Raw genomic sequence first — 18,223 nt, 5'->3', positions numbered from 1 at the left:
CATGCAAATGAATTTGAAGGGAAAAAGCCACCCACCAATTTTTGACTACCATTTCCACCAGGGAGGAATGGATTTTTCGAAAGGTGTGAAACACCCCTCCAATGAATTTTAGCAATAATCTTTGAAAACAAGTTTGAGGCCGATCCGATGGTTAACAAAAAAGTTTCATACCAACTTTTTTCGCTAATTTACCACTGTTGTGGGTGGAATTTTTCAAATTGCTGAAACACGTATTCATTACGTTCTTATGTAGAGCTTTAAAAATAAGTTTGAAGCAAATCGGACACCACTTTGCCCAAAAAATCATTGAATCGCATTTCTACCGAAGGAGTTTAGACTTTGCGAAAAATGTGAAACATATCTCAAATGATTTTTTATATAAAGCTTTGAAACTGAATTTGAGCGCAAAACGTCACCCACCAAATCTTTGACCCCCATTTCCACCAAGGAGGAATATAATTTTGGAAAAGTGTGTAACACCCCTCAAATGAATTTGAACAAAGAATTTGAAATTGAGTTTGAGGCCAATTGGATGGGGAAAAAAAATGTTCATACAAACGTTTTTCGCGATTTTTCCATACTTGCGGATGGAATTTCCCGAAACCCTGTCTTAACGTGCACCTTCGTCACATAAGGTAACTACAGTGAAAATTTCCTCCTTCCTAGCTCTTACGGTTTGGGCTGTGCGTTGATCACCAATCAGTCAGTCAGTCAGGACAAATAGTTTTATATATTGATATGCTAAAAGCTTAGTTAGAAAACACAGTTTTCTAAATAGCATCACCGGTGTTTTATTTGCCAGTTCGGCCAGCTGTGCCCCTTTTCATAGCTAATATTGGCAGTGACGCTATTGAGTCTACATCTAAGCTGAAGGGTGTACGTAGGAAAAAGTGTTCTTAAGTAAAATAATAATACAAATAATAAATAATAATAAAATAATAATAAATAAAAATAATCATAGCTTGCTCTATTCATTAAGAAAATACAATAAATAGGAAAAAATAAAGAAAGAAGGTTGTTAATAAAGTAAAGAAATGTATGCTAGATATATAGAGTGTTAAGTAGACAGGATAGGAAGAATAGTAATGGGAAATCACCAACCCGATCGGGGAAAATTTGTTTATTTATTTATTTATTACTGGTTGATAAAACGAGTGTCTTCCTCATTATTCAATAGATTGTACAATAGAATTATATGCTAAAAGCCTAGTTAAAGAATACAATTTTCTAAATAGCATCACCGACCGATGGAGGTGTTTTATTTGCCAGTCCGGCCAGCTGTGCCCCTTTTCACAGCTAATTTTGTCAGTGACGCTATTAGAGCCAACACCTAAGCAGAAGGTTGTAAGTAGAAAAAAAGTGTTCTTAAGTAAAATTAAAATTAATCTTTACTTGCTATATTAAAAAAAAAATACAATAAATAGGAAAAAAGAAAGTAAGAATACTGTTAACAAAGTAAATCGTGTTAAGTAGATAGGACAAAAAGAGAAGTAATGGGAAATCACCGACCCGGTGGGGGAAAATTTTGTTAGCCTGTCCGGCAAGCTATGCCCCTGCTTATAGCTGGGAATGGTCAGCGATTTCCCGAAGGTATCTGAAACCAACGATTTTATTAGGGGTAGAGAAAGTTCGGTAGAGAAAACGTGATTCAAACTATTATAATTTTAACATAGCACGCGAAAAGGATTGTGCATAGCGTAGTCTGTTGTGCACGTAGATAGGAAAGAGGGGCGGTAATTTCTGGTTGGTCTAGCGGGAACAGAGAATTGAAGACGCCCTAGCAGAAAAGGAGAATCTTGTTTGCCAACAATCAAGTTATGTAGAAAGACAACACTGACAATTGGCCTACGGCAACCGAAGATTAGGGTCCCAATTTAAACCTCGTAAGGCAAAGAGGAAAGAAAAAAAAAAGAAGGCATAGATCCTTTACTGTTAGTATACGTTGAAATGGAGTATTGTTGATTTTATAACTAACAAGATAAGGTGTAGTACGATTAAATGTCATAAAAATACACTTTGAACAATTTATATGCAATTCATTGGCCGAACACCAAAGTTGCATAGCGTTCAAATCGTCTTGTAGACGAGAATGAAGTTGGGGATTAGTGTACAATAGAAAAAGTTTGACATCGTCCACATACATCAGTACACGGGCATGTGATATAACAGTGGGGAGATCAGTTATAAAAAGTAAAAAGTGTAAAGGTCCAAGATGACTACCTTGAGGAACACCAGAAGTAACGTGACCCCGTTTAGAGGTAGAAGTCAGCCCCAGCATTACTCTTTGGGTCCTACCTGTCAAATAAGAACTAATCCAAAGTAAAAGAGACGGAGGAAAACCTATTTGGCCGAGTTTAAAAGTAAAATGTCATGGTGCACAGAGTCAAACGCCTTACTGAAATCAGTGTAAATGACATCATTAACGAAGTAAACTCAAGCAGATTGGTCGTAGTTGACCGACTTTTAACGAATACATATTGAACAGGTTAAACAACTGATTGCTGAATGCTGCAAATTCGAAATAATTATTTTTTGATATAATTTACGAATAGCGGACAGTTTTCCAATGCCCCTGGTATTTTGAATATCAGACTTTCCACCACCTTTTTTTATAGAATGTCGTTGCCGGAACCGTGGGTCGTTTCGTTTATTGCGTGCACAGAAATTGTAGCTTTTTTGTTTTCGATTGTGTGGACTATGGACCAGGGACGGGACTACACCCAAGGAAACCGATGAGCCAGCCGGCGCGGCTCGCCGTGAAACAAGCAGTTTCGTAAAAATATGGCGCCCAACTTTGAAGAAGCAATCGGCTGAAGGTACTGCGAAAAGTCTTAGATTTATGATCCACACCTCTGATGTCTTATGTGCTGGTGGCCTATAATCGCGCAGCGTGTAGTGAAGATTTATGATCCACACCTCTGATGTCTTATGTGCTGGTGGCCTATAATCGCGCAGCGTGTAGTGAAGTCCGAGAAGCACGACGGATGTAGAGAGATTATCATAATAATGTTGTAGAAGACAAATGTCGCTTGCAAAGTAAAACACACAACTATTTCGATACGTCTTCTTTATTCGACTGTACGATTGCGACTGACTCTGCGTTCGATTTATGCTTACAGACTAAAGGCGAATTGACAATAAGTTTATGGATGTATAAATAGGTGACCCAGGACGATATAGATTCAATCCTGTGCCGCACCTGTCACACAGACTGCTCTAAAGGTACCCAGACGTGCGACAGGAGCCAAATAGACTTCAAGATAGCATTTCTTGAAAGCCGTTCGCTAGTCAAACTAACGATCTGAGCATTTTGAAGAATTCTTAAATGTTGTTTACTGTCCAAATTATGCGCAGACAAGTTAGCCTGTGTTAGTTAGTATATGTCTTCTCTACCCCAAAGACTAAGAAATTCAGTATCAATAAAACATTTAAAAAAATGTATTGTTGTGAGTTGTTTTTGCGGTCGATGGTTATTTATTAGCATATTCGTTATTAGAGGTAAGAGTTTGTCGTCGATAGTGAGTATTATGGCTGTTTATTTATTGATTTATCTATTTATTTAATATTATGGCAATATTAGAAATACTTGTCGGGATTAGTTGCATATTCCTTTATAAATAGGAGAACCCTATCGGTAAGACTAGTACGAATTGGTGGCCTAAAAATTAGGATTAGTGCAGAGTCAGTCATGGCTGAGGAACCGTCAGCGTCGCCACTACCGCGACCTGTAGGAGATCTAGTAGGAACGCCAATAAACCGACGAGGAGTTCCAGAGAGAGCGATCCCGGCGAATGGGCCTCTTGGAAACCTAGATTTTATCAAAAACACCCATCGATTCGAAATAGTTCGGCAGTTAACGTGGCGATTGCACAATCCCTACCGCCCTGCATCAGCGTGTCCGTTCGAGACGAAATGCGAGCGGGCTTCCTGGAGATGATGAACGATATCGTCGATGTGCTCCGACCGTCGGAGACCCATGACGGAGAGTACAATTCGGAGCCGGAGCCAAGAAGATACATCGCGCTGGGCGCGGGAAGCAAGCGCCATCTCTAAGGACGAAAGGCTACAGCGTTTCCACCGCTAGTACCGCCGAAACCACTAAGGCAACGCGTGCGTAGGAAGCGTTATCCACCCGCCATACCAAGGTTCGTCGAGAGTCCTGCGACTAGGATCGGTCGCAGCGCCAACAACCGAAACTTCCGGACCGAAGTGCGGGTGATTTTCCGCTTAAGGTAGATGCCAAACAACTCGAAGGGGCGTTCCTGAAGCTCGTGTTTCGAATGCAGCTCCTGCAGAGACGCTGGCGCCGACGCCCAGTGCTAACATCTCAGGGCCGTAGGTGTGGCCTACGTTGGGCGTTTTAATTAGCCGGCTGTTGGCCAACCAGTATAAGAAATGCTCACGCAGGTTCATTGTACACGGCGTCCATTTGCTTATAATAATCTCCGTGATGATGTTGCATTTGACATGTTGTCCGATATTGTCCGTAGATGATTGCATTTAGTGGTATCGGTCACGCCTATATATTTTTTCATAGAATATCGGGGGTACACAGCGGTGCCCAATTTACTGAAGGGTGGCAAATCCGGGCTTGCGATTCACGGCGCCAAAAGGGGCGATTGCTAGTTGTATGCGTGTGTCGAAATTCGGCACCTATGATATTGCTGCCCAATTATGCAGCCGGAAGTTCGATTTTGTCAGCGGTCAATGGCGAGCGTGCCGAATTTAAAGTAAGTTTAAAGTTTAAGTTCTTCTTCAATCATATCGGCTCCAAATATTCTAGAAAAAGTTTCTAAACGGCCAACTAAGCCGACGCGTACAAGATAAATATATATATAGAACAAGAAATATTGTTTTGCGAATAACGAAGCTTTATTTTAAACACTGCCGAGGTATACAAATTCAAAACTTAAAACTCACGTGCGACCTGTGACCAACACCCAAAAACAATAAGACACGTAATAAACGAAACGACCCACGAATCCGGCAACGATACCTTATACATTCTCTACAATTTTCTTAGTCTCCTAGACCTGACCCTTTCTCTGTTTGTCTACTCAAGGAGTGTAGTTCTTCTCTTCTTTATCCATTGCTAAACCTTTTTAATCTTTCCCTTGAATCTTCTGTCTATCCATCTCTTTGGGACTTATATCTCTACAAGAAAGGTGGTATGTCTGATATACAACATTACAGGGGCATTGCAAAACTGTCCGCGATTCCTTAATTATATAAAAAAAAACAAAACCACTTCGAATTTGCAGCATTTCTGTTGTTTTCCCTGTTCAGTATGTATTCGTTAAGAGTCGGTCGACTACGACCAATCTGCTTGAGTTTACTTCCTCGGTAAATGATGCTATCAACAAAACATAAAAAAAAAATTTATTTTTGTGAGTTGTTTTTGCGGTCGATGGTTATTTATTAGCTTATTCGTATTAGAGGTAAAAGTTTGTCGTTGATGGTGGGTATTATAGTTGTTTATTTATTGATTTATCTATTTATTTAATAATATGGCAATATTAGAAAGATTTGTCGGGATTAGTTACTTATTCCTTTATAAATAGGAGAACCTTATCGGTAAGACTAGTACGAATTGGTGGCCTAAAAAGTAGGATTAGTGCAGAGTCAGTCATGGCTGAGGATCGAGGATCCGATGGGGTTTCTGACACTGACGAAGCGTCAGCGTCGCCACCACCTCGACCTGTAGGAGATCTAGTGGGAACGCCAATAAACCGACGAGGAGTTCCAGAGAGAGCGATCCCGGCGAATGGGCCTCTTGGAAGCCTAGATTTTATCAAAAACACTCATCGATTCGACAAGTTCGGCAGTTAACGTGGCGATTGCACAAGCCCAATCCCTACCGCCCTGCATCAGCGTGTCCGTCCGAGACGAAATGCGAGCGGGCTTCCTGGAGATGATAAACGATATCGTCGATGTGCTCCGACCGTCGGAGACCCATGACGGAGAGTACAATTCGGAGCCGGAGCCAAGAAGATACATCACGCCGGGCGCGGGAAGCAAGCGCCATCTCTAAGGACGAAGGGCTACAGCGTTTCCACCGCTAGTACCGCCGAAACCACTAAGGCAACGCGTGCGTAGGAAGCGTTATCCACCCGCTAGACCAAGGTTCGTCGAGAGTCCTCCGACTAGAAACGGGCGCAGCGCCAACAACCGAAACTTCCGGACCGACGTGCGGGTGATTTTCCGCTTAAGCTAGATGCCAAACAACTCGAAAGGGCGTACCTGAAGCTCGTGTTTCGAATGCAGCTCCTGCAGAGACGCTGGCGCCGACGCCCGGTGCTAACATCTCAGGGCCGTAAGTGTGGCCTACGTTGGGCGTTTTAATTAGCCGGCTGGGCCAACCAGTATAAGAAATGCTCACGCAGATTGATTGTACACGGCGTCCATTTGCTTATAATAATCTCCGTGATGATGTTGCATTTGACATGTTGTCCGATATTGTCCATAGTTGATTGCATTTAGTGGTATCGGTCACGCCTATATATTTTTTTCATGGAATATCGGGGGTACACAGCGGCGTCCAATTTATTGAAGGGTGGCAACGCCGGGCTTGCGATTCACGGCGCCAAAAGGGGTGATTGCTTTTGGCCGCCCAAGTTGCTCTTAAAGAGATTATAAAGAGAGCGGATCGCCTGCGCTTGAATATGTCCTTGGTCTACATTCGGGCCATTGACCCAAAAAAATGCAGCTGTGGAGATGGGCAGCAACGGTGACCATATTTGAATGTATGCGTGTGTCGAAATTCGGCACCTATGATATTGCTGCCCAATTATGCAGCCGGAAGTTCGATTTTGTCAGCGGTCAATGGCGAGCGTGCCGAATTTAAAGCAAGTTTAAAGTTTAAGTTCTTCTTCAATCATATCGGCTCCAAATATTCTAGAAAAAGTTTCTAAACGGCCAACTAAGCCGACGCGTACAAGATAAATATATATATAGAACAAGAAATATTGTTTTGCGAATAACGAAGCTTTATTTTAAGCACTGCCGACGTATACAAATTCAAAACTTAAAACTCACGTGCGACCTGTGACCAACACACAAAAACAATAAGACACGTAATAAACGAAACGACCCACGAATCCGGCAACGATACCTTATAAATTCTTTACAATTTTCTTAGTCTCCTAGACGTGACCATTTTTCTGGTTGTCTACTCAAGGATATAGTTCTTCTCTTCTTTATCCATTGCTAAACCTTTTTAATCTTTCCCTTGAATCTTCTGTCTATCCATCGCTTTGGGACTTATATCATTCCTCTCTACAAGAAAGGTGGAAAGTCTGATATACAACATTACAGGGGCATTGCAAAACTGTCCGCGATTCCTTAATTATATAAAAAAAAACATAACCACTTCGAATTTGCAGCGTTTCTGTTGTTTTCCCTGTTCAGTATGTATTCGTTAAGAGTCGGTCGACTACGACCAATCTGCTTGAGTTTACTTCCTCGGTAAATGATGCTATCAACAAAACATAAAAAAAAAATTTATTTTTGTGAGTTGTTTTTGCGGTCGATGGTTATTTATTAGCTTATTCGTATTAGAGGTAAAAGTTTGTCGTCGATGGTGGGTATTATAGTTGTTTATTTATTGATTTATCTATTTATTTAATAATATGGCAATATTAGAAAGATTTGTCGGGATTAGTTACTTATTCCTTTATAAATAGGAGAACCTTATCGGTAAGACTAGTACGAATTGGTGGCCTAAAAAGTAGGATTAGTGCAGAGTCAGTCATGGCTGAGGATCGAGGATCCGATGGGGTTTCTGACACTGACGAAGCGTCAGCGTCGCCACCACCTCGACCTGTAGGAGATCTAGTGGGAACGCCAATAAACCGACGAGGAGTTCCAGAGAGAGCGATCCCGGCGAATGGGCCTCTTGGAAGCCTAGATTTTATCAAAAACACTCATCGATTCGACAAGTTCGGCAGTTAACGTGGCGATTGCACAAGCCCAATCCCTACCGCTCTGCATAAGCGAGTCCGTCCGAGACGAAATGCGTGCGAGCTTCCTGGAGATGATGAACGATATCGTCGATGTGCTTTGACCGTCGGAGACCCATGACGGAGAGTACAATTCGGAGCCGGAGCCAAGAAGATACATCACGCCGGGCGCGGGAAGCAAGCGCCATCTCTAAGGACGAAGGGCTACAGCGTTTCCACCGCTAGTACCGCCGAAACCACTAAGGCAACGCGTGCGTAGGAAGCGTTATCCACCCGCTAGACCAAGGTTCGTCGAGAGTCCTCCGACTAGAAACGGGCGCAGCGCCAACAACCGAAACTTCCGGACCGACGTGCGGGTGATTTTCCGCTTAAGCTAGATGCCAAACAACTCGAAAGGGCGTACCTGAAGCTCGTGTATCGAATGCAGCTCCTGCAGAGACGCTGGCGCCGATGCCCGGTGCTAACATCTCAGGGCCGTAGGTGTGGCCTACGCTGGGCGTTTTAATTAGCCGGCTGGGCCACCCAGTATAAGAAATGCTCACGCAGATTGATTGTACACGGCGTCCATTTGCTTTTAATAATCTCCGTGATGATGTTGCATTTGACATGTTGTCCGATATTGTCCGTAGATGATTGCATTTGTGGTATCGGTCACGCCTATATATTTTTTTCATGGAATATCGGGGGTACACAGCGGCGCCCAATTTATTGAAGAGTGGCAAATCCGGGCTTGCGATTCACGGCGCCAAAAGGGGTGATTGCTTTTGGCCGCCCAAGTTGCTCTTAAAGAGATTATAAAGAGAGCGGATCGCCTGCGCTTGGATATGTCCTTGGTCTACATTCGGGCCATTGACCCAAAAAAATGCAGCTGTGGAGATGGGCAGCAACGGTGACCATATTTGAATGTATGCGTGTGTCGAAATTCGGCACCTATGATATTGCTGCCCAATTATGCAGCCGGAAGTTCGATTTTGTCAGCGGTCAATGGCGAGCGTGCCGAATTTAAAGCAAGTTTAAAGTTTAAGTTCTTCTTCAATCATATCGGCTCCAAATATTCTAGAAAAAGTTTCTAAACGGCCAACTAAGCCGACGCGTACAAGATAAATATATATATAGAACAAGAAATATTGTTTTGCGAATAACGAAGCTTTATTTTAAGCACTGCCGACGTATACAAATTCAAAACTTAAAACTCACGTGCGACCTGTGACCAACACACAAAAACAATAAGACACGTAATAAACGAAACGACCCACGAATCCGGCAACGATACCTTATAAATTCTTTACAATTTTCTTAGTCTCCTAGACGTGACCATTTTTCTGGTTGTCTACTCAAGGAGTGTAGTTCTTTTCTTCTTTATCCATTGCTAAACCTTTTTAATCTTTCCCTTGAATCTTCTGTCTATCCATCGCTTTGGGACTTATATCATTCCAATCTACAAGAATGGTGGAAAGTCTGATATACAACATTACAGGGGCATTGCAAAACTGTCCGCGATTCCTAAATTATATAAAAAAACATAACCACTTCGAATTTGCAGCATTTCTATTGCTTTCCCTGTTCAGTGTGTATTCGTTAAGAGTCGGTCAACTACGACCAATCTGCTTGAGTTTACTTCCTCGGTAAATGATGCTTTCCTTTCGAAAATGAAAACTGATGTCATTTACAGTGACGTCAGTAAGTTTGACTCTGTGCACCATGACATTTTACTTTGAAACTTCGCCGTTCTCCGTCTCTTTTACTTTGGATTAGTTCTAATTTGACAGTTAGGACCCAAAGGGTAATGCTGAGGCTGACTACTACCTCTAAACGGGTTCACGTAACTTCTGCTGTTCCTCAAGGTAGTCATCTTGGATCTTTACTCTTTACTCTTTTTATAAATTATCTCACCTCTGTTATATATCAAACATTTTATCATATTACATCTTATCTTGTCAGTTATAAAATCGACAATACTCCATTGCAATGTATACTCACAGTTATGGATCTAGGCGTTCTTTTTTATTTTAAACTCTGCTTCAATCTACTCCCATCTACTGCAATCCTACTTCATCAAGCTGCTTCTTTTTGATTTTCCGTCGTTAACAAGCCGTCGGACAATTGTCGGTGTCAATCTTTTGAACTGGATTTCAAAGTATTTGCGTGATAGAACGCAAAAGGTTTTCTTTTCAGAGATTCGTATTCTGGTCACTTCCGGTGTTCCTCAAGTTATATCAATAACCTTTCCTCGACAGTGTCATACTCTCGAGTATTAATGTATGCTGATGATGTAAAATTATGCCTTGCATATAAAAATATGGCATCATGCTATTTCTTACAAGCTGGCATTGAAACGTTTCAGGCTTGGTGTCTAGCGAACCTTCTACAGAAGCCCTCCTGAATTCGTTTCTTAGATTCTTGATAGCGTACCGCTCGAGCGTGTTAACAGTATTTCTAATGTAGTTAATGATCTAGGTGCCATCCTTAATCATAAGCTTAAATTCGACTCTCATGTGAAGACCGTGGTCAAAAAGGCCAAAATAATTATGGGTTTCATCAAGCGATGGTCGAAGGAATTTGACGAGGGCGAACCTATTATAAAGTATGCCTCAGGTATCTGGTCACCACAATGTGTCATCCATCAAGACTAAATTGAATCCGTTCAGACACAATTCTTGTTGTTTGCCGTGTTTAAAATTGGGATCCCCGTGTGCGATTACTTCCTCTTTGATTCTTTGAAATAGAGTCTTCTGTTTTGACTAGCCAATAAAATTTCTATATCCCTTATGTACACCTATCGCATCAATTTGCTTAACTAATTATGCGTTGCATGAACCGTTCAGGGCTCTCTGTGATGACTATAACAAGCATACAGAGTATTCTGCTGAGAGTCTTCTCTCTCGTATAAAGTCATCTATTCTAAACTATTTAGCATGTAAAAAGTCTTATTATATCCTGAACCCATTAAAAATATATTTTTGTATAATCCAAATGTATGTAACAGGCAGAAGGAAGCATCTCCGACCCCATAAAGTATATATATTCTTGATCAGCATCAATAGCCAAGTCGATCTAGCCATGTCCGTCTGTCTGTCCGTCCCTCCGTCCGTATATATGAAGAAAAAGATCTCAGAGCATATATGAGCTATAGACTTGATGTAAGTGCTCCTAGTGCCTGCGCAGATCGAGTTTGTTTCCGATAATCGAAAAATCTTATTAAGATCGGACCACTATATCATATAGCTGCCATAGGAATGATCGGTCGAAAATTAAGTTTTTGTATGAAAAAACATTTTGTTTTTCAAGATATCTTGACAAAATTCGGCATTTATTAGTTTTATTATGCTCCTCATATATATACGAAATCCTATTAAGATCGGACCACTATATCATATAGCTGCCATACGAACGATCGGTCGAAAATTAAGTTTTTGTATAAAAAAACATATTGTTTTTCAAGATATTTTGACCAAACTCGGCTTTTCTTAGTCTTACTATGCTCCTCATATATATGCAAAATCCTATTAAGATCGGACCACTATATCATATAGTTGCCAAAGGAACGATCGGTCGAAAATTAAATTGTATGAAAAAACATTTTGTTTATCAAGATATCTTGACCAAACTCGGCATTTATTAGTTTTACTTTACTCCTCATATATATGCAAAATCCTATTAAGATCGGACCACTATATTATATAGCTGCCATTGGAACGATCGGTCGAAAATTAAGTCGTATGAAAAAACATTTTGATTATAAAGATATCTTGACCAAACTCGGCATATACTATTTTCCCGGTACTTCTTAGATAGGGGCAAAGCACTATAAGCATTATGAAAAGGTTGGGTCTGCAAGGGTATTAGATCTTTGGCGTGCCGAAGATAGCCCTTCTTTCTCGTTATTTATTTGTAATTGTATTTGTATATATTTGCTTTGCATTTCGTATCGTACGTTACTAGAATGCGCCCCTCAGTCGTTTGTGTGGGAGATGGAATGCAGTACGTTGCATCGGGATTCGCATTAAAATAAAAAAAAAAGTTCAACTTTATACGGAGCAAGCGCTGAAAACATTACCAAATTATTGTCAAACATTGTCAGCCAACGATGAAAAAAATACAAGAGGAGAGAAACACCAGGCAATTATTGCACCAAAGGGGAGCAAATACAAGTTGAAAAATATGCGTGTATACATATGTGAGCACAAGTTAACAGAGGCCAGCGACACCAGCTCAAGATGCTAATATAGCACTGTGCCGGATGTTCTTACGAGTTAACAGGGGTCAGCAAAATGCAATTAAACACCAGCCACAGATGCTGACATAGCTCTGGGCTGGATGTCTTTGCACGACGGCAGCACGCGAGGCGCAAGCTAAGCATTCTAGCGGCCATTGGAAAAAGTACACAATAGCTTAGGTAATTTTGATCAATCTTTTGTAAATTAAGTTTTTAATCCGGCTTCACTGAGGCACATTGGCCCAGCGACTTCGGGCATAAATTAACTCACACACCTAGTGTTTTATAAATAATAAATAATTAAATAATTAGCGGCCAACGTTTTTCGGACTATTATGTGTTATAATTATTTTGTCTACTGTGCAGTGTAAAGAACTAATTTACCTGTACAAGTCACTTCGCGCTGTGTAATAGCAATACCCAACCTACCAGACAATAAAAGCTGTGCCCGACCTAAATCAATTTACGTCAGCGGCATACGCCCAATAAAAATTTGATTTGATGAACCGAAGCCGCTGGAGCTCTTTGGGCAGCGACTTGTCACCAAACCAGCGTGCAAGCGGGCTTGGGCAGCGAAGTAAGCCAACACCCATAGACTTCAGCAAGGGATCATATAAAAGCATTCTCGACTGCAGCATGGGAAGCAGTAGTTTTTTTTTGTAGGATAAAATAAAATCTAAGTGGACCATCATTTGGAACAAACTTTTTGTAATTTGCATGATTTATTTAAAATTAAATCCAAAAATACGTAAGTGAGAAATATAAAAAATTGCAGTTATTGTGCTGAAAACTAACTTTGAGTAACACAATTTTACACCCAACAGCAATTTTTAATAAACTCTCTCTGTCATTTAATATACTGTTGTTTATTTGCCCTCGAAATTGTGTTGTTATTAATTGTTGACAGTATGGTCCATAAACAGCTAGTTTCTCAGCTACAGAGACCGCTCTGCGATGTGGATGACTCCACCACCTTAGATAGGGAAGCCGTCCCTCAAGAAATCGCTGACAACAAGTGTAAAATGGGAATGGAGCCTGAGCAGCTTAGGGCTTTGGTGCAGGCCGCAGGGTTCTCCGCCTTAGGAGCACAGGGCGGAGTATTGACGCAAAGAGATGCAGAACTGAGGGCTTCCTTAAACGCTCGGATAAAAGAATTGGCAGGCAGAATATCTGCCAGTAGTATAGAAACACCGCCGGTCTCGGCATTTGAGCCGGTGTCAGAAAAAACGTCCAATGTAATGAACCATTGGACGCCGTTCAATGCTCACCAGAATTTATGGGGGTGTCAGAGACGTACGCCTCTTGGAGACACGCTGCGATAGCGGCATATAAAATGTACAAGCCATACGACGGCAGCTCACGGCACTACCAGGCGGTCAATATTATTAAGAGCAAAATTAGAGGGGCAGCTGACGGCGTTTTGGGTCAAAATAAACCGTCTCGATTTCACATACATAAGAGAGACATTCACGTCATAGAGCAAGAGATGAGCAACATAAGGCAGGGCCAATTAACAATTTTACAATACTAGACGAGGTTGTGAAAAAGCTAACTCTTCTCACCAACAAGGTCAACATGTCCTATGAATCAAGCATAGCACAAGGGCTCTGTACGAAGTTCGGATATGATGCGTTGCGTGTTTTTGTCTCAGACCTAAAGCGTAGCCCGACAAATGTCCTGTTCGCGACAAAGACTAAGAACTTAACGTCGGCCCTAGCTCTAGCGCAAGTGCCTTTGCCTTTGCCGCTAGCTTCGCTAAAGGGCGAGAAGATAGGGAACGAAGAGTGACCCCAAGGCCGCAGGTCCGTCAGCAAGATATGGGTCAACAGCAGAGGTCTCCGCAACCCAGTGGTTCCAAAAATCCTCACTTCACCAAACAACAGAAACAGCACAATGTTAATTTGAGCAACAGAGTGGCAGGTGCAACAAGGGTGGCGGGTCACAGGAACCAATGGATGTCGATCCATCTGTGTTAAAAATTCTACAACCATCGCAGGCACCAGCCTACGTTAATTCTAGCGCTCCTCAAGCCTACAAAAGAACGGCGACGTCTGGGCGTTTAAGCGGACAGAGGAGTCAGAGAGTCCATCACACAGCTCACGAGCCTGATCATGATTCAGGTTCGTATGCTAGCTCTGCAGCATCAGCATCACAGCAAATTGCCGACGACAGAGGTAGCGGGTATGACTCAGACACTCTCAATTGTTTAGGGGAAGCTCCCTGCTGCCCTACATCGTCAGAAGAGTAGCAGGCATCCAGATGAGATTTCCCATCGACACGGGCGCTTCCATATATTATTTTAGGCCACATAAAAATCTGAAAAGTGTGTGCCCAGTTAATTCTTCCTTCTCTACCCATTCTGCCACGTTTTTCTTACTCCCAGACCTGTCCACATTTGATGGAATTGTGGGACTCGACTTGCTCACGCAAGCAGGAGTGTCACTTTGTCTTTCTTCTGGCCTCAAATGTGGCTCAGAAATTGAACAAATCGAATTACACATGTGTGCGCATGTTAACTTTACCAATGTTGACTGCGCCCACACGCCCGATGCTGCAAAATATGCATTTCTATAGAAGCTAAAAAGCAAACATAAGGCCTTTACGGATCCAGAAGAAGCACTTCCCTATAACACATCAGTGGTGGACACTATCAGGACCACTGATAAACAACAAGTTTATGTGCGAATGTATCCCTATCCCATGGGAGCAGCGGAATACGTTAATAAAGAAGATCTGTTTCCCCCTACAACCCCATTTGGGCGCTGGACAAGAAGGGGACGGACGAGTTGGGTAACAAGAGGCTTCGTTATGTATTTTCGCAAACTTAACGAGAAAACCTTCACAGACAGATACCCTATGCCTAATATTCCAATGATTTTGGGGAATCTTGGCAAAGCTAAATATTTTTCGACATTTGACCTAAAATCCGTCTATCAATACTTCACGCTAGCAGAGCGTGACCGTGAAAAAACAGCCTTTGCAGTTAACGGCTTCCCTTTGGGTTGAAGAATGCGGCCAGCATATTTCAAAAAACTGTTGACGACGTACTGCGTGAGCAAATTGGCAAATCTTGCTATGTCTATGTTGACGATATCATCGTCTTCTCAAAAGACGAAAATTTTCATGTCCAACATGTAGAGTGGGTCCTAAGAGCCTGTACGAGGCAAATATGAGAATCTCCAAGGAAAAATCGTGTTTTTTTTAAAGAAAAGCGAATGATTTCTTGGTTTCGTGGTAACTAGTAATGGAGTTACAACGGACCCTGAAAAAGTCAAATCAATTCAAGAGTTCCCAGAACCAAAGAATATATTCGAGATCAGATCATTTTTAGGACTGGCCAGTTACTATAGGTGTTTCATCAAAGACTTTCTGATCTTCTAAAAAGCGAGAATGGGTCAGTAAGTAAACATAGATCACGAAACTTCCCATTAGAATTCTCTGAGCTTCAGCATCATGCATTCCAAAAGCTACGCAACATTTTTCCATAAGAAAACGTTATGCTCAGATACCCTGATTTTAAGAAGCCGTTTGAACTTACGGCAGACGCTTCAGCTTACGGTACGGGGGCAGTGCATACGGCATTTGGCTATAATTTGGGCCCACAGCAAGCTAAGTCACTACCCATATGGGGTAAAAGACATTAACAATTTCATGGACCACCAACCGTTAACTTTTTCCGTTTCTGAGTCAAACCCGAACGCCAAAATTAAAAGATGCAAGGCGCGCATTGAGGAAACGAACGCGCGAATATTTTATAAGCCAGGCAAGGAGAATTTAGTTGCTGATGCCCTATCGCGACAACATCTCAACGCTCTTCACGAGCTGGATACTGATTCCTGCGCAGCCACAGTTCACAGCGAGCTGTCGTTGACCAATACAATTAAGTCAACCGAAATGCCACCTAATTGTTTCAAAATCAAATTATCATTGAAGCGGCACGCGTCCCCACCAAACGCAAGTTCATCCTTTTCGGGGACAGCGTCATGAAGTGAGCTTCACTGATCGCACATCCCATCTAGATGAGCTCCTTGACTTGATTAATCCAAATTCAGTTAATGCATTCTATTGCAACCTGCACACACTACCACAGGTGCAGGATGCCTTAGTTCGCATGTTTCCAGGCACCAAGTTCTGGCACTGCAAAAACCGAGTTGCAGTTGTCTTCAACGTTGACGAGAGGAGAGAAATTTGTTGCCGAACATAATAGAGCGCACAGAGCAGCTAAAGAAAATGTTAAGCAAGTGTTATCAGAATACTATTTCCCTAAAATGGCGGGGTTGACTAAGGGAATTGCGGAAAGTTGTAGAATCTGCTCAGCATCCAAAAACGTAGGCACCCGAAAAGACAGGAGCAGTGAGTAACTCCGATCCCTGAGACTCCTGGGGAATTTCTACACATTGATATTACAAGAAACCTGTTGATGCCCCAGGCGAACCTGAAGGGGAAATAACAGCAAAGTTAAGGAGTGCATAAGATGCGGTCTGGGCTAAGCTGAACGACCAGCGACAGAATAGAGTCTTTGAAGTAGGCGAAAAAGTCCTAGTAAAAAGAAACCACAGCCTTGGCAATAAACTCACGCCCTTGTATGAAGAACGGATTGTAGAGGCAGACCTTGGCACGACCGTTCTCATTGGAGGGAGGGTGGTCCACAAGGACAACCTTAAGTAGGGCGAGAACTGATATATAACAGCAATTCTATGAATCTTGAATTTATCGATAAGTTTCAACATTTGAGCCACTAGGCTTCACCTTTAAGTTTTAATATTTACGCCAATTGTCATTACCTTTAGAAAGACACGTAGTAATAGTTTGGTCCGTTTTCCGCAGGTTCGGGTTTCTGCTATTTATATTTTTTGCAAGTGCGCCAGCACTTGTGACTATTACTCCCACGCCAAGTACATTCCCATTGTTGAGGGCCAAGTGCTGGTCTAGGAGGAATTTAGTTTCGTCAGGCACACAGCAAACATATCTGAGGTCGAGAAAATGGAAAACGAAACAATTAAGCAATGTGAAATGTTTCCGCAGTCACACATGAGAAAGCTTCTAAGCGTAGATGCGTCCCACCTCAGAGATCTGTTAGAAGCTCTTGGCGTGCACCACAGGGTGGCAAGAATTTTAGATATCTTGGGCACAGCCCTCAAAGTAGCTGCGGGAACACCTGACGCCAGTGACTTCGAGAAGATCAAATTCATCCAGTTACAGTTAGTGAACTCAAACAACAGACAGGTAGCTATTAACACAAAAGTTCAGGAACAAGTCAATCAACTCACTACAAGTGTCAACACATTACTAAAAGCTGCAAAAAAGAATTAGATAGATTCCGGGTATAGAATGTTGCAGATGGAAATGCAGAATTTGATGCTCGCTGTTACCCTTATAAAATATATATTAGATTACGCAGATTTGAAATCTATTTGGATCGATGAACCCACAGGTACTTCAATAACTGACCTTATGTCCGTTGCGTCCGTGAATGTATTGTAATCTGTTAATGCCCTTCATTTTATCATTAAGTTCCCGAAAATTAAAACGGCTTGCAGAAAGGTAATGCTGTATCCATTTGCACATGAGAATGCTGTGCTACAAATTGACGACAACAGTATAGCTGAGTGCGGAGATGAAGTGCTTGCCCTTAAGAATTGCACTTCCACGCCGGGAGGAACCTTTTGTCAACTTTCACCGACCAGCTCTTGTGCCAGAGAGCTGCATACTGATGGCTTGGCATACTGCCAAATACAGAATTCTGATCATCAATAACCAGCCTACTAAAGTTTGCACTGACAACGGTACTGAGACTTGGGTTCACGGATCGAACCTAATTACGATCATTAATTGGGCTCTGATCAACGAAACTAAGTACTTGGACCGCAACAACTTCCAAAGTAAGTTCCCCGGCATCGCGGCATCTCCCTTTCCGAACGTCAATGGCCATTAAGACGTTCTGAGTCTCCTTTACCTTCATCGCTTGAATGACCGTAACCTGGAGATCATCAAGGAAGTCAAGGACAAAATTGGAAGCATCGACAGCGTTGTAATAGCCTTCTTGTTG

Source organism: Drosophila virilis, unplaced genomic scaffold (assembly GCF_030788295.1).
Source record: "Drosophila virilis strain 15010-1051.87 unplaced genomic scaffold, Dvir_AGI_RSII-ME tig00001170, whole genome shotgun sequence".
Lineage (NCBI taxonomy): Eukaryota > Metazoa > Arthropoda > Insecta > Diptera > Drosophilidae > Drosophila > Drosophila virilis.
Note: the sequence above shows the minus strand (reverse complement) of the source record.